Raw genomic sequence first — 23,564 nt, 5'->3', positions numbered from 1 at the left:
ATATAGGCTTTGTTTCATTAAAATCGGACAAATAGAAAAAAAGTTATCTTGAAAAAACCGGATTGCTCAAATTGATTCGCAGGCGTTATTTGGAGAAACGAGTTTTCCACTAAAACTGTGTAATATCGATATTGAGGCACATATTCTATACTCAACTGACCAATTTGTTTGTTTATTTGGTTGAACGCGCGAAACTAATCTCAGGAACTACTTAAAAGTTCAGGTTCAAACTGAATAATCCTTTTTGTGTTTAATTAGTCACATTGTCTACTTTTTTATCGTATAATGTTATGCAAGATTTATTACTATAAAAAGAGCACGAATTTGGCGCAATAGCGATTAAATACTTACCTATACTCTATACTTATAATAAAACTGTAACAGGTCAAATTACAGAACTTTTTGATTAATTTAATCGATACTGAATTCAAAAACGTTTTTTTTCGATTATTTGTCTGTCTGTCTGTCCGTATTTTTTGTTGACCGGGCATCACACTGGAACTACTGAATGAATTCAAATGAAACTTAGCACGGTTTGAGAACATAATACGGAGCAGGTTTTAGAATACTTTTCATAGCGAAAATAAAATCAGAAGGTGGTGAAAGTTTGTACGAAAAGTCCTCTTCTTTTCCTGGTCCATTTACCCAAGCACAAAAAACGCGCTTTAAACTTTATTATAGACCGGCATTCGGTCGGGAGTTTGTGATAGGGTCTTTGACCGTGACTACGGCAGAGCATTTTACCCAAGCACAAAAATCGGAACACGCGGCCTTCGGCCGGGAGTTTATGATACAGCCTTCGACCGTAACTACGGCTGGGTATTTTACCCAAACAAAAAAAAGCGCGGCCTTAGGCCGGGGGTTTGTAATTTGGCCTCTGATCGTGGCTACCGCTGGGCATTTTACCGATGCACAAAAAACGGAACGCGCGGCCTTCGGCCCGCACCGTATTATAGCCCAGCCTTCGACCGGGAGTTTGTGATACAGCCTTCGACCATAACTACGGCTGGGCATTTTACCCAAACACAAAAAACCGAACGCGCGGCCTTCGGCCGGGAGTTTATGATACAGCCTTCGACCGTGACTACAGCTGGGAATTTTACACAAGCAAAAAAAAGCGGGGCCTTCGGCCGGGGTTTTGTAATATGGCCTCTGATCGTGGCTACGGCTGGGCATTTTACCGATGCACAAAAAACAGAACGTGCGGTCTTCGGCCGCGCACTTTATTGTATCCAGGCCTTCGGCCGGGAGTTTGTGATAGAGCCTTCGACCGTAACTACGGCTGAGTAGTTTACCCAAACAAAAAAAAGCGCGGCCTTAGGCCGGGAGTTATGATACAGCCTTCGACCGTGACTACGGCTGGGCATTTTACCCAAGCAAAAAAAAGCGCGGCCTTTGGCCGGGGGTTTGTAATATGGCCTCTAATCAAGGCTACGGCTGGGCATTTTACCGATGCACAAAAAACGGAATGCGCGGTCTTCGGCCGTGCACTGTATTGTGGGCCGGCCTTCGGCCGGGAGTTTATGATACAGCCTCCGACCTTGATGGTTGTGGTTTTGTAATTTTTATATATAAAACATACGGAAATATAAATAAAAGGGGCGACGGGGTCGAAAATGTACATCGATTTTCACGCGGACGAAGTCGCGGGCGTCTGCTAGTATTATATAAAAACAAGCTGACGCCTCGCGGTTTCCGTTCCTGTATGAATACGGGCTATCTAACACTGAAAGAATTTTTCAAATCGGACCAGTAGTTCCTGAGATTAGCCCGTTTAATCAAACAAACAAACAAACTCTTCAATCTGTGATTCGTCTTTTAAAGAATAACTGATTTCTTTTTTAATATGGGAAAGTTTTTATTTTTATTTGTACACGCAAGAAGACGCAATCAAACGTTTTTATCAAATTAATATTAAACACAGAGGAAGCACTTATATAAACCTATTCTATCTACTTTGATATGCTATTTTATTTGATAGCTTACAGTACGCAAATAAGACATTTACGAGTTTGTGTAATTTAGTGTATCATAAAATGGTTTGGTATTGACATCAGATAGTCAATATCGCGTGACACTATGTATCCTTAGGCTGCCTTTCCATCAAGGATGAGAAACAGAACTATGAGTAAACGACGTTTCCCGTAGGAATACGGGTATAGTCTGTGACTCCCACGAGTAACGTAGCTTCTTTCTATTAGCAAAAAAAATTCAAAATCTGTCAAGTAGTTTCAGTAGTTCTAAGGATTAACCCCCATTCCCCATCGAATAAATCTTTTAATTTACATAATATAAAAGTTTTTGACCTATTGTTACACCTTTTTCATCAAAGCGCTTGTGCTTCAAATGAATAAGACAATAATACAATAGCTAAAGTTTGAGAGCTAAAACCTGTCGGGTTTCAGAGGCCCAGGCCCTGGTACAAGGACCAATTTTGTTTTTGTTTCATATGACAAATTCTGTGAAAGATAATAGCTTTTGCTAGAGAAACGTGCGACCATACAGAGATTCTACTTGCAACCTCATATGTGATTTTACCCTATTGATGCTTATTTTTTTAGTTAGTTCAGCCCAGCGATTTCCCTCTGGGAGAATTATTAATGGGATTCTATCTAACACGATTTTTAGACCTTTTATTATTTGTTCATCAGCAGTTAGATCATTGTTTCACCCATTCCAAAACAAAGTGTTATCGATTTTTGGAATATTAGTCATATGTTCTGTTCTAAAATCCATGCAACCCTTCGAAGAATGTTTGTCGTTAAAGATTTAAGTTTAAAGGCGAAGTGTTACCATGAAGTATTAAGTAAGAATGAGGACTAACTAGTCATATTATGCCTAAGAAAAAAAAAGCAAAATGCTTGGACGATTGAGGGTCTAAACCTTTGTTTTGTTTTGTACTTACATGGCAGGCAGGAGAATGGGCTGACACACTAGCTTTTACAAAATCACGAAGGTCTGACAATCACAGGTTCTCGTTCTTTATTTCTAAAAAATAAAAAAACAAACAAACAAACTTTTGGTTAAGGCAGTTTTTTTCCAGGAATAATAATAATTTATGCCTGATAGACTATCAGCCTTATATGGCAATAAACCTCTATGTATAACCGGTGACTGCACCAGAACTGCTCTGCATTACCGAGCATTACGTATTAATGCCCGAATCTACTGTCGCGTATCGAGTGACTGCACCCCGCCCCTTTATCGTACGTTATTTATTTAAAATATACACACAGATACGTTGTAAGGTCGCATGGGAATGGGTTTCTTTGTTAAAGTTAATTGGAGCAATACATGTAGACATGTATCATCATGATACTATTTGAATTACCCACTAGTGTTTTTCAGATAGCATGGGTACGGTGGCTGTCGCCTGTATATCGTTCATAATACGTACTATTATCGTGAATCGCGGCAAACTTTCAAGAGTGAAACGGACTGTCACCCGCAACATCGTATATGAAACTGTATAGGGAAAGCCTCCCTATTTTGTCTATTTCCTCTTCACTTGGTCATATGTTAGCGTTACTGAAAAGCAAGGAAAGTCATTGGGACTCATGGTTTAGCGTGTTCTCTCTCAAAGGTATGACATCTTAAAAAAAAAGTCGGTTTACTGACGATAGTTATACGTGACAACGACATAAGAAAATACTGATGGACTGGTTGCATTTTTCAAAAGAAAATGTTCGTTTTTCTAAAATACTGTTTGATAATCTTCATAGACCAGAATATACTTTATTTCTTGTAAAAAAAGTCGGCAACCCTAGAGCGAGGGAACGACGCATGACTTCATCTGTTTTCGAGTGTGCAGCCGGCTTCATCGAATTATAAGACGTTGTCACGTCAAAAATATTTTATAAGACTAAGATTCAAACGAAATAATCAGCCTTGTTAATCACTTTGGCGCTACATATAATATTTATATCTAAAAGTTCGTTTTTACAAATACTATTTTAGTTTTCTCAGTAAAAAAATATTAAACACGTTTGTTTCATTTGATCGTTATGAAAAAAAAGTCGTTAATTAATTACCACCTCTACGAGTATTCTCTCAGGGATAGTTGTCAACATCTTGTCAACTTCAACGCTAATAGTTTGGCAGCAACAAACACCTATGCCGCGCCTTATCTGGTAAACGCCGACCCTTGAGGCATTGAGGGATTATCATTTTGAAAAAGAATAGTGAAGGAAACAGACAGATCTGACACTTTGAGGTCCGATCCAATGTGATTGTAAAGTTTAACCCATTTGAATTTCTTAAGTAAATTTTGAGATGGTTTCGGGAAATTGGGAATTGAAGTTTGCTAAATAAAATAAGGTCTGTTTCCCGCCGGGATTGGCTGGGACAAGTTTTTGAACCATTTGGAGTTGCTTCTATTTTCTTATTTGCGGTTATAGTAAACAGATATTTAGTGCCCGTTTTTATTAGCATTTCTCCAGTACAGTTCGTTACTCGTCATGATTAACTGAAATATTTTTTAATCTTTATTTTAAGGAGCTTGGCCCATTGCGGATTATGTTGCTCCGTAAGACAACCTTTGTATTTGTGCTTTAAACTGAAAGTGGTGACTTGGTAATGGTAAATTAGAAATTAAAGAAAATAGTTTCTTGAAATGTACGCCATATGAATATTTAGACAACACAACAAAACTATAAAATAAAATATATATAATAAAATAAACATAAAAAAGTAGTACACATTGTATTTTGAATAATAATAGCGTAAAAATTTTACATTTTTGACATTCAGCACAGCCTGGATTATGTTAATTAGGCTTTTTTGATTGCGATCCAAAGTTAAAGTCCGTTGATAGTCACGAATATAAAATGTTGAACCATTGTTTGGAATGCACTCAACATTGATTCCCAGGTACTTTATTGGAACAAAAATAAGTCTGGCTTGTGCGAAATTTTATCGAGGACGCAGGGGATATATGAAATTTCACATACGACGTATTAAAAGATGAATCGCCTTCGCATACCCGCTGGAGTCACGGTGTAATAACGTCATTACTTATTATGACTTGCATTATCCGCGCTGAGATAAAATTAAATAGATCCTTCATTTTGCCTAGTTTTTATATTAGAATACCTATAGGTAGCAGCTGAAAATCAGCGCTGTATGATCCAGCATTAGCTTCCTTCCTCAACATTGTGCCAAGCATAACAGAGTGGTAATTGTCTTAGAACTTGAGTTTTCAGTCTTGGCACGTCCAAGTGATCGAGGCATCAGACATTAATGCCGCGTGGCGCATCGGGTATTGACCCTACTTTCAGCATCCACGGCCGTGGGTTCGATTCCCACAACTGGAAAATATTCGTGTAATCAGCATGGGTGTTTTCTAGTGTCTGGGTGCATTTATAATTTATATATAAGTATTTCATTGTATATAAATATATGTATAAAATCAGTTATGTACTCGTAATAACCATAACACATGCTATAAGCTTACTTTGGGTCTAAGTTATGATATGTGTATTGCTTAAGTATATTTATTTATATTACAATAGTGCTACGATAACTTCGAGTATCTAGGTAAGAGTATCTATCGTGGAAAGCCGCTTTAAAATCAGTATTTATCGAGTTTATCGCGAATAAACGACATGCAAATGTATATATATTATGTATAGAAATTAAGGTATATAAATAAAGATTATTAATTCTTATTATAAAGAAGATTATAATCGATCCTACCTATATCAAGCCGAAATACGGTGCAGGACTTTATTAGAACGAGCGTTTGTTATCGCGAATATCCCATTTGGGTATATTTTAATCCCGCTCTTCATTGTTTGTTTTTGGGAAAGGTTTTTAGGTACATAAAAGATTAATGTACGTAAATCGAATAACTTTGGCCTTTACAAGATGATTTTGGCCAGTTCTAATAACTACTCGTGTTGTTAATAGAGACTAGCACTAAATTCTCGAAATCCACAATACCTACATTTTGATTGTGAAAAGTAGGTACAACATGTTTAAGATATACGATCTTTGATATTTAATATTAATATTAAAATGTATAAAATTTTATTGTAAATTTGAGCAACTAGGTGGGTGTCTGAAACAGTATATTTTAATTATTTACTTCCACAGCACAATGTTGGTGTAAAACGGAGAGTTTTGTCCGTTGATATATAAAAACATCGATAAATTTAACGAGTAGAATGTACGTACTTTAATATTAAAGTGGATCGTGTCTTGTCACTATCACTAGCGAGTTTCATACATTCCATACGGAAAGCCATGTTTTTTTTGGACATTTATCATGCCCTCCAGTCTCATCTACGAAATGAAATAGTGCTGAAGTGGGTGTGTAAACACAGGTGTACTGTCTACAGTCACTCTCACTCTCTGAGAAAATATTGGAACACTAAAAAATATACTTGCTGGCCTTCAAAAATTGTTTACAACTCAAATCTGTTGAAGTACGTATTGGTAAAAGCGTTCATGGAATTCAAACATATACTTATACTAGAAACCTGAAAACTACGAGTACACTCCCATTTTCGTTATCCGGGGGAATACAGGGTTTCTGAATTTTAATCAAGAATTATTATTACTATGGTACCTACTTTTTTCATTAAGTAAATTCGTTGAATCATTGTAGAGTGCATGATTTAGATAACGGTACATGTCGTTAAGGAACAGTGTATCTTTGGATTTTTAATATCAAAGGTTTGAGCTCAGTTTTCTATGTAAATCGGAATCGCGGGGCTCTGCCGGGGCGAGCAAACAATGAGGTTTGCCCCATATACCTTAATGCGGAGAATTCAACAGATATATATTGCTTTCCGAGTTCAGCGCTTAGTTTTGCCACTTTATATCTTTTTTTAGGGTTTCATAGTTAAATGAAGAAACTTTGTAAGTTTGTCGTGTATGGACTCGGATATGGAGATGGTGCGTTCGGGTTGCACTAGCAGCCCGAACTGGGAAAGCCAGTCGTGTTACTCTTACTTCCGCGTCTCGGATACGGTGAACACGTGTAAACCGTCGGTCCCGGTCATTAACATATGATAGTGATAAGAAAAAGAAGAAGTGATAATTACAGAGACCACATTGTAATCCTAAGCCCACCAAATCGTGATAAGACTAAGAATCAAATCGTAGGCCTGTATCATATCTCGACCATCCACATGTCTTGTGAAGAGAAATAGACAAATTTCAGCCAATGGCTGCGGAGTCGTAACAGTCCAATCACTTTCTTTCATCCGAACGCAATTATATTTTGTGGTAATGTAATTATTGGTTGGAATATATCCGGTTGCGCTTGATTTCTTTTTTTTTTTCAAGAGAATATTTGCCATATCTTTTAAATATGACCAATATTCCCATTCCACCCCTCGGTAATAAGTCCAACTGCTCTTACCGTTGAGGTATTGAAGCTTATATTGCTTTAAATTTGTCTATTTCTCTACACGAGATGTCTTTGGTTGCATGTTAGACCTACTGATCGTGTAATTAAGGCTATATAGGCTAAGTAATAATAGTAATGTCACAGCAAAAAGATTCTTTAGGTCTCTGCAAGGTCATGATTAGTAATTTTGGATTTGGATTAATGAATCATTTTATGGTGAACTAGTAGACGCCGCGCGGTTTTCTTCCGTGTGGTTCCGGTTCCCGTAGGAATACGGGGATAAAATATAGCCTTTCTCGATAAATGAGTTATCTAACACTGATTTTTTTTTAAATCGGACCAGTAGTTCCTGAGATTAGTGCGTTCAAACAAACAAACTCTTCAGCTTTATAATATTAGTATAGATTAACTTATTTGCGTCTGTAGTTTTGGGTAGGTGACGAAATATGTACCTACCTATGTATGTATCAGTCAGTTGGCCTTTTATTACCTATTTAAATAGGATTCCGTCGTTTATATTTAACTATAAATTGTTTGCAGTTTTAATGCCTAACGATGCAACTTATTCAGAGCATTCAGAAGCAATTTGAAACTTGAAGTGAGATAAATCTGGAACGGTTTATTATTTCAGCATCCCCGATGCTCTATGTGCGCTGGAATGGGAACCTTATCTCACTTGCATTCATATTCAACGCGTTTAGATAAAAATTGATGAATAATTAATTTTTGTATGTACGTATGTATGTGTGTCTGTTTATTCATACGAGGATGAAGATGTAAACCATTAAATAATATAGGCACTAGACTTCGTCCCAGTGGAATTTAGTTTTTCACAAATACCTCGGGAACCATGGATTTTTCCGGGATAAGAAGTAGAAGTAAATCCAGAGTAAAATCCATTTCCACTCCAAATTTTAGCCAAATTGGTTTATGTATTAGTATGTAATTATTTGAATGTATTATTACAATTTACACAACCTGCATTTTTTTATTATCACATTTTCCGAAACCTAAGGATGTCAGAAAGAAATCGCTATGGTACTGCTTTTTCTTTGTATTTTTTTGTTTTATGTTGTGGTGTACAAATAAAGAATTTAAATAAATAGAAAATAGCAATTGCTTGTTTGTTTGCTTTGCAATGCACATTGTGTTTGAATTTAACTACTGGTTATGTAAATTAAGCTTGTAAACGTAACAAACAAACTAAAATTTGAATTTAAAAAGTTTTTTTTATGCAATATTGTAAAAAAAAACTATGTCACAACCATTAATGAATGCGCCACGCTCTGCGTGATTAATTAAATACCTAGAAATATTTAAGTTTTCTAGAAATACTTATTGAGTAAATTCGACCTATCTGGCGAAGTTGGTGATTCTGTAGTTTTCAACAGAGAGAGAAAGAGAGATAGAAGTCCTATGTTCGATGCCCAGATAAAGTGAATTCGGGATTTTGTATTTTCTTAATTTACTCAGCTCTGGTAGGCATCGGCTGTGCCTCGTTACCGGCAAATACTTACTGTTTTGCGATTTAGCGATCCAGTAAAACGCCGCGTAGATATCGTCAGAGGTGTGAGCAAGATAAACTTTTATCGTTTCCAAGTACCTAACCCTCTACAGTCTTAGATTTCTTTCTTACTTAAATATCAGATGAGATCGCAATCAAGGGTTAATTTACCATATGCCATTGAAATAAAATTCAGGATTCGCTGGATGCAGGCGGCTCAGTATCGTAATATTTGGAAGTCCCTACAAAAGGCCTATGTCCTGCAGTGGACGTCCATCGGCTGATATGATGATTGAATTAAAAAAAATACATAACCATCTCAGAATTACAGAAATAAGTCTCAAGTAAGTAAAGTTTGATTGTTTGTGTGCATTGGCAATATGCTCAGAAACTACTAAACCGAATAGTTAAATTCTTTCACTGTTTGAATGCTACACTATCCCCGGGTGCAATAGACTATATTTTATTTTTGCATTCCTACAGGAATGGGAACTACGCGGTTGAAACCGCGTGGCGTCTGCTAGTATCAAATAACTAACTTGGCAACGTTCGTAACACCCCCGATGTTCCGCGCGGGCCGGGGGGCGTGTAGCGATGAATGAAAACCCATGACTGATACACGTCACTTCCCTGTACGCACGATTTCACACCCGCGCATTCTTTCCCCCTGTCGCCCGCATATCATGGTATCAACGAACTTGCCAGAATAGTATCAAATAACTAAGTAAAGTAAAAAATCGTTGTTTCCTTGAAGCTTGACATCGTCACTTTTGTCGCATTACTGTGCTTATAAGGCGTTATAAAACACGTCACTTGCACCATTTGTTTACCTCCGCCACCCTATACCGGGATTTGAGGCTTAAGTAGCGTTTAATATAAGCTCGCGAAATGCATTAGTTTTAATGGCGGCGCGTTGACGTTTTGTCGTGTCGCGAAATTCTGGATGCTTTCAAATACAAAACATTGTATATAAATACTAGCCGACGCCCGCAGTTTTACACGCGTATTTCATGTAAGAATACCCGAAAATAAAATGTCTTATGAATCACACAAATAACGTAGCTTTCTAGTGGTAAAATCATTTTTAAAATCAGTTTAGTAGATCTAAAATACCCCCTATGTCATTAGCAATAAAATACCGTCTATGTGATATTCATTATTATCAACCCATATTCGGCTCACTGCTCAGCTTGAGTCACCTCTCAGAATGAGAGGGCTTAGGCCAATAGTCCACCATGCTGGCCCAATGCGGATTGACTTCACACACGCAGAGAATTGAGAAAATTCTCTGGTATGCAGGTTTCCTCACGATGTTTTCCTTCACCGTTTGAGACACGTGGTATTTAATTTTTTAAAATGCACACAACTAAAAATTTGGAGATGCATGCACCCTTCGCAAATCGGAGGCAGAGGTCATATCCACTGGGCTATTACGACTCCTGTGATATTAGTGTAGACAAAAATCAAGTATTTTATAATTAAAAAAAAATAAATACAAAATAACTGGAACCAGTTTTTTCTACAACATCTCTTCTTGAATGAAGATTACATAATTTTAAGTTGTAATACAATAAATTAATATAGGTAATTAATATGAAATCTGATACAATATCCTAAGTACATGAAATCGTCACTAAAACTAGTTGGGTTAAAAGTAACAAAGTTTAGTAATAAATCAATTTTCAAAAAGCATTTCGAAATTGAACAAGTCATAATTAATTTCAATATAGAAATACTATCAGGGTAAGTGGAAATAAATTAATGGCTCCTCATAACTTATCAGCAAGGAAATTAAAACAGCTGTTCGTTAACGAACTCGCCGCGCGCAGATAATGATCATTGCGCATCAAGTGTAACAGGGCTGCCCCTGGAGACTTAATTAGGCGGCAAAATGTATGATTTTGAGGGGACTAAATAACTGCAGCTGTGATAGCCCTGCAGTCGATATGACTTCTGCTTACGTACAACGGCCAACCTTAATGGCCAAGTGCGGAAAAGACACAGGAAAGAAGAACGACCTCTGCCTCCGATTCGGAGCTTCAAATCAGATCCGGGGCATGCACCTCCAACTTATCAGCTATGTACATTTTAAGAAATTAAATATCGCATGTCTCAAACGGTCAAGTAAAAAATCGCGAGGAGACCATAACTCTTCTGCATACCATAAGAATTTTCTTAATTTTCTACGTGTGTTAAGTCTGCCAATCCGCATTTGGCCAGCGTGGTGGAAAATTAGCCTAACCCCTCTCATTCTGACAGGAGACTCGTGCTCAACAGTGAGTGAAAATGGCTTGTTAGTGAAGATGTAACTCTGACTTAGAAGGTAACATTAGAGTTTCCGTGTCAGAAGAATCTGCATCTACTACCGCGATACCACGTATAGGAGAGAGGATTTTTTCTTTAATGCTGGATGGCAGGTTTATTCTGATAGTATTTGTCAGTAACGGCAGGACTGCCCCACTGGAAACTAAAAAACTATATCCTTAGAGTTAATGACAGAAGAGTCTGCATCTACTACCGCGATCATCATCTGTCTATTTTTGTTTACCTACTAAAGGGTCAGACCTCCCTACGAATAGGAGACGGTATTTCCAGTTAAGATCTACCTTAGTAAAAAGCTGGTTGACATGCATATTCTAATAATAGGTATGACTCTGACGATTACTTCTAGATGTCTGTGATGATCACAGAAACCGACAGCTTCATATACTTTCAAAACACTACGGTTTTAAATCCTAACTGATTTTGAATTTCTTGGAAGAAACCAGATTCGAACCCAGATCTAGTGGTTCAGGTTAAATTAGATTGAAGTATGGCCCTAATAATAAGTACTTGGTGGACGTTTAATTGAACATCCATTCAGTCGACGAACTTCGCCTTCTAGACTCGCTTATGAAAACTACTGACTCGAATACTCGCCAAGTTAGCGCTAGAAGCTGCTAATTTGTTCTATTTGAAGTAAAACTAATCTACTTGTGTGTCAGCAAAAATATTGCATAACATAATTCTAGTTTACATATATTTTCAAGGCTCATATAGCTACCCGGCACGTCATCTTAACTGGTTGACTCGACAGCTTGCAAGCCAAACGATTCTGCGAAGCTGAGATCTTTGGCCGTAGAAGTTCAAGTATAGAAAACCTACAATTTTTTCCCTGTGAGATACAAACCTTAGATACAGTAGGGTTATAGGATATATCCACTGCACCGCACACTATATTTTATTCCCATACTCTCGCGGGTACGAGAACTACGCGGGTGAAACCGCGGGGCGTCTGATAGTAGCTACATTAATACATACGCTTGAAAAACATAGAACCATCTCTACCTCTCGTAATTTAGACACCTTTTAGTACACAGAAACATATTCCGATGTGTTTAACAACACGGTTATAAAGATACCGTTATTATCGAAGTCGTAGTTATAATTTTGGTCGCATCTGCTCAGAAGTGCGGCACGGTTGTGTTTCTGCCCTCGTATTGATAATAATTTCGAGTTTGTGTGTTTTAGGTACAGGGCTCGACCCTGTATATTATAATGGACAGTTACGTGAGAGATATGGTAAATAGACAGCTGGAACACCCAAAGGGGTAAAACGGACGCCTCAGCAAATCGACCAATCGGAGAGTTCGCCGGTTTCAAGTAAACTTGTGATTGGCAGGAACGTTAGACGTCAACTTCTAGGCAAAGTTATTTGCAAACTTTAAGTAGTCTAAAATATTTTTCGTGTATTAAATTTCATAAAAGAATAGTAGTATTATTTTTAATTATGAACCACAGACTAATCACTACCGCGCCGCATACAGAGCGTACGGAACACGACAGTGTCGTAGTCGCTCCAAATACATAACTCAAAAACGAATACGTTCTCAACTCAGTACGACACGAAGCGTCGCATCAGTAACTCGCAATATTATTCAAGAAAAATGGCGTCTTATGTTTTAAATATTTTAAAAACTGTTCACAAATACTAAACAAATAAGATGAAGTATTTTTTTATTGGTAATTATTGATTATTATATTAATTAACGTAATTGTTGTTAGTGTTAAATTTTGAAATACAAATTATGAAAAAAGTTTGTATGTACCTATATGCGGATGACAAGGTCACGCATGACGTTGGTTTTTTTTATGAGTTTCACCACGCTGCTTACAAGTACTCATTCTGTATGATCTTTATTCTGTGTTATGAACAATATTCTCATTTACAATTAAACTTCTAGGACACAGAGGCTGTTCATATATTTTGAAATGAAGTTCGTATGAGCTTTTTACATTCCACGTATAAGCTATTCTAAAACGAATATTCTACATTTAATAGTGAGGTTATGAAAAAGATACTCGTATATTATAATAACAGGAACATTCTTTTTAGTTGTCACGGTCGTATCCCATATTGTATTCGCATTGTTAAAGGTGGAGTAAAGCTTAACCTTAATAAGTCTAGGGCCATAAAGAAAACATATACAAATTGGTTTTTATACGATTAGGAACGGCGTGTTATTTGCCGCGCGCGTGAACATTTACGATCTACTATTTGTATGACAAATGGTATTGCTTGTATTACTCATTTATTCGTATATTGTATACTGGTCTTTTTTGTGATAATAATTTACAAAACAAGCAGGTGGCCCATATAGTGTGAATGGTTTTACTACACTAGAATGATTCTAGAGAATAAATGATTATTTTGCTATTGGCCGCAAAAACCGAGGAACCTAAGCGACAACTGCACACCGATTTGAGAGTTTGTTGGCTCACAGTGTCAGTGTATACCGGAATATCCTCAGCAGATGTTTTGACCTATGGATGTTGTGTTTTCAGAGTGTCTGTATCACTCCTTCTTTTGTCCTAGATGACAAAAGAAGGAGTGATATTTCAGCTCTAACGCTATTGGTCGACGACAGTATGTTATTTTCACTTCACGAGATAGATGTTGTTTACTAGCTGTACTGGTAACAGGTAACGTTTTCTTAGGAAATCCGTTCATATTGAAAAAATCCCAATTGAGATTTTCAAAAACTGTAGAGTCTGAGAGTATCAGTGTATACCGGAACATCCTCAGCAGATGTTTTGTCCTAAGGATGTTTTGGTTTCAGAGTGTCTGATCTGGGACAAAAGAGGGAGTAATATTTGTGTGAGCTCTACCGCTATTGGTCGACGACAGTATGTTTTGTTCACTTCACGAGACAGATGTCGTTTATTAGCTCTACTGGTTACAAGTAACATTTTATTAGGAAATCCTACCATATTGATAACCTTGAAAAAATCCCAACTGAGATTTTTAATTTAAGTCTAACAATGGCACGACTTTATGTATGTAGTCAGCGACGTTTTAAATTCAATAATTTGTAGTATTAAACTATGTGTAACTATCGAATGTCACGTACTCGTTTAATATCGATTGGGTAAACACCTGCGCATTCATTAAGTTCACATAATTATATCTATTAACATAATACATATTGCGTATTAGTAATTTGGCACTCAGAGATCGTTTGAACATTGAATCGGTGTTATTATTGTGGGCTTTATACTAACCTGTTTGCATTGTGTGCAATGTGCATGCATTATTTGATATGTATACTTTACCATCGTTAATATCATATTTTTTTATTACCGGACAACTGATAGATTTTCTCGATCTTCTGTATGTAAGATTAAATCTTTGGCATGCTATACACTCGATACACCGTCGAATATCTTCAACATACTCTTATAAGAGCCGAAGTGCCGACGGACGTTGAGGTCCCAAAGAGCTGGATTGGCGATCCCGCACTAGAAAGCGCAGCGTTGGTCGACCCGCCACCAGGTGGACTGACAACATCAAGCGAGTCGCAGGGATTCGCTGGATGCAGGTGGCTCAGTATCGTGATGTTTGGAAGTCCCTACAAAAGGCCTATGTCCTGCAGTGGACGTCCATGACGATGATGACTCCTAATAGGTATCGTTAAAATCTTCTCAGTTACAAGAGTTTCACATCGAATGTTATTTTACAGATTACTGACTATAAGTAAGTAATAATAAAGAGTACATTACTAAATATTAAACTCTTCATTATTACTTATTAAAGAGTAAGTAAACAAATAGTTACTCGTTGTAACATTTGATTTTAAATGTTTTCAATTATTTTAAAATTAGTGATCTCCATTATAACGTCCGTAATAAATAAAAATGCGTAGTAGAAATTAAAAATTAAAAAAAAAGATAATTCGAAACCTGTAAAATTGTTGTAGGATTATTAAAATGAAACCCGTAAAAAATGTAAAGAAAATGAAAATAAAATCACGGACAACGTTGTAATACCAATTAATATATACCCAAAATGCCTCAGTAATGCGAGAGTGGCCTCTGAAAAAAGCGCCGCTGAGTTTAATTTTTATACGGATTCAGGGAAAAATTTCACAGTCCGCTGCCTTCTTATTTGTCTCACCAGTTTCTTATGTCTGTATCCAATGAGCTACGCGGACAATCTTTTAGATTCGTATTGGTCGGTTCTTGACGGAGTTTCTTCCCTTCGGTTGTGAGTTGTTTGTATGCAGAAGTTTTATTTAATAAGTAATACAATGTTAATGCATAAAATATAAATAGTATTAATTAAAATATTACGAAAAAATATATCAGTGTACGTTGTTATATTTTTCATAATTTACCTATGATACTGTAAAAAACCGAAATGCGAAATTTTGCATGCTTGAACTTTTGTAAGTTAATCACGTTAGAAAAGCTGACCAGCTGGCCTATTCACATGGTTTTTATTTACAACTTACTATAAACATCAAATTAACTGAGAAATATCATCTACCCACTGTACGAGTATGATATCCGCGAAGGGTTATCAGTCGCCACCGGACGACGATATACAGTATATACATAGAATCTCAATTTCGTATATGATAACTGACATACGTCAAATTTAGTGCATTAGCCTGCTGTCATAGTCTAAACCCGTACTACAGATATACATAGAGACACAGGCAAATTCGAAGCTCAGACTGTCGATGTCGTCATTAGACATCGTTACAGAATAGCGGTACAGTTCTGTATGACATTTGCCACAGAGATAGATCATAGCATTGAATAGTAGGTATAAGGGCTACTTTATATCCCGATATTCCCAAATTAAATATATTTAATCGGATAATCGGAAGCTACAGCTAGAACTTCGATATATTTGTACGACCGATTGGGCTGGTAATTGTTAAGTAAAATCGTGTATGACGTATCCCCAACAAAGAAGGGGCCGCGATGTTTCTCCAGACAAAGCCTCTTTGCAAAAGCCGAGTCAGACAAAAGGGATGGGCACATCGCGAAGCGGTCGACCGCTCTTTGTAAATCATTATTATTTTACTTTATCGTCACGCTATACTTTGTGAATTTTCAAAAGAGACCCGTCATGGAATTTATTAATACATTCTGTGTACATATAAAATCGCGCTCACTTGAGTTGACTTAATTTCGTATTTAATGTGTATTTTTTTGTATTTATTTTTGTAGTTCTGAGTATTTTTTATAACTTTTTTAAAAATCATCATGAAATATCGAAAACCGCTTGTCGTTCAGAGATGAATATAGCGATATCGAGGTAGTTTATAGTTAGAAAACGTCCGCTTAAAATGGATTTTGTATCAGGGCCAAGTGTGGATGAAAACGCAGGCGTCTTATTATGTTATATTTTGTAGTAATATTATATTATATGTCTGTTATCTTTTCGCGAATAAGCCGCTGATTCGATTTAAATGAAATTTGGTTTAGAGATAAACAGGACCTTGGGGCAGAACATAGGTCATACTTTTCATCCCTGAAAAATCCATGGTTCCCGCGATTTTATACAAAGAGAGTCGCGGCCATCTGCTAGTTAGTACTAAATAACTTCATAGCCGAATCTGAAGAACTTGGAGCACTTTATTTTTAGCTGACATCTGACGTACAAAACAGACTCATTAAAAAGTGGCAGGTCAACGTCACGGGCCCTATTCAAATCTATATCATGATAAACACGTTAGATATGAATCTTAGTGTGGTGGCAATAAGGGCGGTAATTGCTTGTGTTTGATACGCGAAAGTCTCAATCGTGGCAGTTAGCACGGAACCGCGGGTGAATGGGCGTTCGCCGCAACTGACAACAAGATTATCAAGTTATTGCGAAGAAAGGGGCGGCAGCTTGTTAATCGCGCCGTATCAAATGCATAATAGATGTGTCCGTTGCTATATAAATAGCCATTTCTGAAAGTTACTCTTACATTTTCTATCATCATCATCATAATTATCATTAACAACCCATATTCGGCTCACTGAAGACGAGTCTCCTCTCAGAATGAGAGGGGTTAGGCACTAACCCACGCTGATACGGATTAACAGACTTCACAGACGTACAGAATTAAGAAAATTCTCAGGTATGCAGGTTTGCTCTCGACGTTTTTTTCTTTCACTGTTTGAGACACGTGATATGTAATTTCTTAAAAAATACACATTAACCTGAAAAGTTGGAGGTGCATGCCTCGAACTGGATGCGAACCTGCGCTCTCCGAATCGAAAGGCAGTTATATCCATTGGGCTATCACGTGATTTTTTTCTATACCAGTGAACGTTTTTTTATTGCTCTGCAAGAAGTGTAAAAAATACTACACCATTCAGCGTAAAATGTATAAAACATTAGTCTATCTCTGTAAATGGAAGCCTATGCTTATATACCTATTTAATATGTCATTCATTATGGAAAACGAAACCCTAATACGGGCCCTCATTGTTGGTCTGTCCCATAATATATGTCAGTCGAGTCCTTTTATTTTGGAGCAGTTTAAATTATAGGGTGAAAATAATTTTCGTAACACGGAAATATACGTTTATAAATAGCTTTTCTTAGCGAATTCATCCAATGTTCTATTAACTTACTAGTCATCAAAAGCTATAGGGTAATTCCCCGTGACCTACTATCTAGAAATTTGGCACGAAAATAGGTCTTTCGGCACAAATGACGGAATAAATTTGATAAACATCAATTTAATATACCACGTGGAAGTAAATACTATACTTATATCATTTATATATATGTGCCTGTTGAATACCGTTTATTTTTAAAACATAAATATAATTAAAAAAAAATCTTTATTACAAATCTATCAGCTTATGTGGTAATTTCAAAATATAAGCTGCATACTATATTCAATTGCAATATTCAATTCAATTCACTTTTTTGATTTTATGTCTTGCTGCTGTATCAAATTGCAATATTCTTCGTAATGCAGTAAGTTAATATTAGTATTATGATTAAGACTTTTTGTACTACTTACGAGTACATTAATTCTGGGTTAAAAAAAAGAAACGTAGTAATAGTATGACAGCTTTATCGTTTGATAGCAATGCAACGCCATTATTACGAGTGAAACGTTTTTCCAATATTAATCGTATTATTAATTTCCCCAAAAGCTACAGCGAACATACAAAATGAGCAAAAAGTTTGCTTTATTTTGGAATTCTTAAGTTGTCACCGAGAATATATATCATTCGGACAGTTAAATCGTTCTTTCTGCCGGTTTTTTGGAATTAGGCGGCGGGATTACGCGGGGAATACGAAATTCTACACGATTTTATACCGTGAATAAATGTTAAGCCTAAACACAATGAAATTTGCACAATAATTTAGAAAAGCACACCGCCAATAGATCTAGCGTTTATATAATACCATCTTTACTTGTGTATTTGAAATACCTTGTAAATTATACTGCGAAAAAGCCAACAGGAAGTGATTCTGGCATTCTATGAGTTATCGTCTTTAGTATAAAAATGTATCAATCGATATGAATATCCTTGAGAGTTGAGTCTTTGGATCGAGACTTTCGTAGCGTCTTATGTCAATGTGTCATGTTTCCGATAAGAACGTATTTAAAATTTTGTATTTTTTTTTTAAATATCACCTTATATTAGACTAACTTACTTACGTAGTTGTTTATTACATGCAATTTAACTTTAAAATAATAATAAAAAAGATAACTTGTTACAAACTAGTAGTGTTGAATATTTTATAATAAGGCCATAACGTGGAGACGTTTCGATAAAACAAGAACAGAATTTGAAAATGGTCAAATATTTCTTGATTTTGTCATTATTTTAACGATTCAGATTATTGTTTTTTGTTGAAAATAATTTCTACGCCATTTTAGTGATGACGTCTATTGGTGCAAGAAATATAATTTAAGAATCTATAAATAAACAAAGACTTAAGAATTATTAAAGCTTTTGACTACATTGAGACGATATCGATTCAGAATTAAATTGAATAGAATAGAATAGAAATCATTTATTTGTCAGCACAACACGTAACTACATAATAACTTAAAACTAATACATTTGTTACAAATTGTTCAATTTAGCTGGAAGCAATTAAAATTGATTGTAGCTGTTAAGAAAACATTGTAAGAAAATATTATCATTCCAGTCGATTTAAATTAAACAAACTGTATGCAATTTGGTTTTTATGACGGAATCGCGATACCACGGAGCAACAAAGCAGTTAATTGAAACAGTGAGCTACGTAGCCGCTACGGGCTACGGGCAGCGTCAGTGCTACGACGCCCGTCGCGTAGACCGCTCGTTGCTACGAGCGAGTCGTCGACAGTTTGTAGAACGTTGTGTGAACGTCCGACTTACATGTAAAGTGATAGTGCATAACGTATAGAGTTGGAAAGCGCATTAAAAAAACATTTTTGTTTTTTTTTTAATATTAATTCTTAATGTGCTTGGATATGTGCTTAATAAATAATCAATTTTGTTAAGTATAAAATAAATCCAATTTAAATTTGTTCGCAATGTGTTTGTTAAAAAAAGTGAGCTTCGATGTGTGTAATAGTTTTATTTTTTGGATAGCACGGTACATGGTAGCGTAGAAATGAATCCACGCGCATTTTAGCGCATGTATTCAAGAGTTTTCTACTATGCAGTATAAATCGAGGCAGGGTAAATGTAAGCCTACTGTGATGTTGTATTTGGACTGCATTACCTCACGTTAATTATGGAAAGGTAAAACGTAATTTTAATGATTCTGACGTCAAGAAATTACTTCAATGTATTTTCTAGACTAGGTTATAAATTGAGATACAAATATGTATTTTAAACTATCAAGTAAATATCGTTATCAAAAATAAATGCAACGATATATATTACCTAATCTGTCAATAGAATATTTTGGTACTCGAAACTAAAACTATATATACTCGAGTATTGTACTATATATTGTATTGTGCTACGATTTCTAAACTTTCTCTACTTAAATCGTCATCGCCTCGACAGAAGTTGGTAATATTAATTACTTTTGACGCAATTGTAAGAATTATTGATTGCGTTAAATCCTTACGAGATGCAACGCATGATCTTTTTACCTCTTAGAATGTTTATTTACAATTTTTTTTCTTCCAATTGTGATAAAATAGAAAGCCTTGGTAACGTCGTTGGTGGAACGTTATGATAATTTAAAAACAGCGTTTTTGACACCTCTAAACCAGTGCACTTCATAGCGGAAATGCATTGCCTACCCCGAGGACTGATTAAATAACGATTTAGTAGAAGGGATTTGCCGATTTATAAATTTTTCACGTACTAATAGTTCCTACAGCTTACCCTAGTTATTAACCTAGCGTCCACTACTACTCTAAACGTATATATAAACGCAGCATATAGCACCTTCGTATCGCGCTTGCGAAAAGTGGTTCGCAAAAAAATGCTCCTATAAAAAGTCGACGATGAATGTTATTAAAAATGTTTTAAATTACTTTTTAATTTGGTACTCCATCTCTTAGCGTCCTACTCTGTAAGTGAATAACTTTTGCAGCTTACAGATGCTCGCATTCTCCATTTAAATGTAAAAGCCACTTTAATTAGTATTACGTTATCTCAGTGAAACAGTTTTTTTTTTCACTACACGATGGAGAGATATCTTGAACTCTTTACTTAAATACTGAAATTTCAATCATGTACTACCAGAAATTACTGTGCTTTCCTTAACGTGAATATTTTTCTCCTCCTTTAAGTAGAGTAGGAATACATAAAACTGTGCAAAATAATCATAAATTGAGTCTATCTCATCTGTTTACGTTTTTACTTTCAATCTACCATTAATAAAATAAAACATTTTAATGTAATTAATTGCTTGAACTCGCTTATCTCAGGAACTACTGGTCTGATATAAAAAAATCTTTCAGCTTTAGATAGCCCATTTATCGAAGAAGACTATAGGCTATATATTATCCTCCACTCCATGCGGGTGAAACCGCGCGGCGTCAGCTAGTTGTATTATATACGGACGTCAAAATATTTTTTTTTGTCATCAATGAAGGTAGTTCATGCCCAATTGTGGTTTACAAAGGTAGTATTTTTCATTTTTTTTTAATCTTTACAAGATAGCCCTCGATTACAATCTCACTTAATGGAAAGTGACGATGCAATCTAAGATTTCAGCGGGCTAACTTGATAGGAGGAGGTTGAAAATCCACACCCCGTCCGGTTTCTACACATCGTACCGGAACGCTAAATCGCTTGGCGGTACGTCTTTGTCGGTAGGGTGGTAACTAGCCACGGCCAAAGCTTCCCACCAGCCAAAAGTAAAAATACTGCTGTTATTATTGTGTTGATCTCGTAATTATATTCACCAAACAACGTGAAAAGCCTCAGTGGAACAGTTCGCCAGTCGTTATATCAAATGAAAAAAATACGAGTGAACTTTTCAATACAACTATTCAATTGTAAATTGGCAACACTTATTGGCGGAGGTAGATGCAATCGCACCGAACACCAATTACGACGTGTCAGTGGCGATCCAAGCGCCGGTTAAAATACCGAATTACCCCAATCAGCCGGCCAATGTAACTAAAAAATACTACATCGAGAATTGAGGAAAATTACGCCCGCCTTTGAAATTGAATTAAGGGAAATGTTCACATTTCAGTTGGGTTTTCTTTTTTTCTTAGTCTTTTCGAAATCAGTTTTGTAGTTTATTTTTCAAGACAAGCTTAGGAAAGATGCTTTGGTATATCTACAATAATTAAATTAAACTCAAAATCAAAAAAGCTCATCTGTAACTCGGTGTATTAGAACTTTGTAAACACTTAAAACTAATTATATTTCAACTTTTAGAACATTGTCGCAACCAGTAGGTACGTTAAATTCATATTTTTCGTTTTTTTAAGTTCTCTTTTATCTTTTACATACCATAGATAAACAAAATCTACAATATGTAGTTAATTAAATATGAAACAAAGAGGAATGCATAACTTAAAATTATAAAAATATCATAATAATGTCCAAGGCACTATTGACATGATTAATTTGTGACATAGTAATAGTACATAGTACACATACATTATCAGCCGATGGACGTCCACTGCTGGGCATATGCCTAGCCTCCTGTTTTTTTTACATTATATAGGCTAGCGCTTGGCAGCAATCATGCTTGACAGGAAGCGATGATGCAGCCTATGGTGGAACGCGCTTGCCTAGAAGATGCCTATTCACTCTTGACTTGAATATACCCATGTTGTAGGTGGTAGGGAAAATGGAAGCTGGAACAGCATTCCATAATTCCACAGTGCGGATTAGGAATGAAGAATCGAAACGCTTCGTACACGTCCAGGGGACATCAACTACGCATGGATGCAGACCTCTGCGATGCCTGGCAGTTATGTCCTGTTAGGGTTTCCAAACACCACGGTCTGGGGACAGTAACCTTAAACTATTAAGAAGCTATTGTAAGCTGCATCATTCGCTTGTTGCAAGTTCAATATCAGATAAATATTTAATTGCACGGGAAATTACGACAAACACATTTAATTTGCTCATAAACATTTTTTCATTGCTAATGTGACGGTGAGAATTTTATTTGTCAACTTTAAAAGTGTATTACAAGGGCTCGAAACACGCCACGGTCTGATTAATTTCTAAATTAGTCGAAAATATAAAAAGTGGGTAATTTTAGGGTAGGTTTAGACGAAATGTCGAATTACTCGCGTATCGAGTTCCTCGGAACAATCGGGGTCGATATAGCGAGCACGCGAGACCTCGCCAACTGCTAATCCTAAGAAACGACACTACTTTCCGCTTTTCCCTGCTTGATTTAACGTTTTTAATGACTTTGTGTTTTATTAAAGTTTTACCCTTTCGTTTCGTAGCATTTATAAGCTTTATACTACATGTGTGACTCGTACTAGATTAAAACTACTATTGTATACTATACTATATACTATATATTATACTATTCATTCGACTGTACTTATCACCATGCTATGATAACGTAACCCGACGTTTCAAAAATAATTGTAAACTAAATAATTGTAAGCCAAAGTCATTTCACATCAAAGGAACCGCAACGTTTCTGTCTCCTTTGGACTGAGAAATCCCCACAAACGATCTGTTTAAAGGTAGATGTCCGATGTGATTATGACGATAAACACGATAAGGTCGATGCCTGGAAATAAAGCATAGGAAGTGATTAACTTGACCAACTAATTATTGCTTAAATCTGAGTTCAAAACTTGACGAGACCGTAATTTTTTACTGGTGCGGCATTGACTTTAACAGAGCTTTTTAATCACAGGTAAAACATAGAGATTACCAGAAAAAAATAAACATGTAGATAAATACTTCTACATTTTTTACTACAATAGTAGTTTAACTGTTGTACTTAGCTCGAGCCACAAGTATTTCGCTTAGTTGGAG

The 23,564-nt window shown here is 36.1% G+C and overlaps 1 protein-coding gene across 1 annotated transcript in view; it reads left to right on the top strand.

Moving 5' to 3' along the window:
* The window catches only part of LOC128198816 (tyrosine-protein phosphatase Lar-like), a 398,204-nt gene that overhangs the window by 167,277 nt on the left and 207,363 nt on the right, over positions 1–23,564 (top strand). The gene's annotated exons all lie outside the window — the stretch shown is intronic.

This window comes from Bicyclus anynana, chromosome 15 (genome assembly GCF_947172395.1).
Source record: "Bicyclus anynana chromosome 15, ilBicAnyn1.1, whole genome shotgun sequence".
Taxonomy (NCBI): Eukaryota; Metazoa; Arthropoda; class Insecta; order Lepidoptera; family Nymphalidae; genus Bicyclus; species Bicyclus anynana.
Note: the sequence above shows the minus strand (reverse complement) of the source record. Positions and strands in the feature narration are given on the sequence as shown.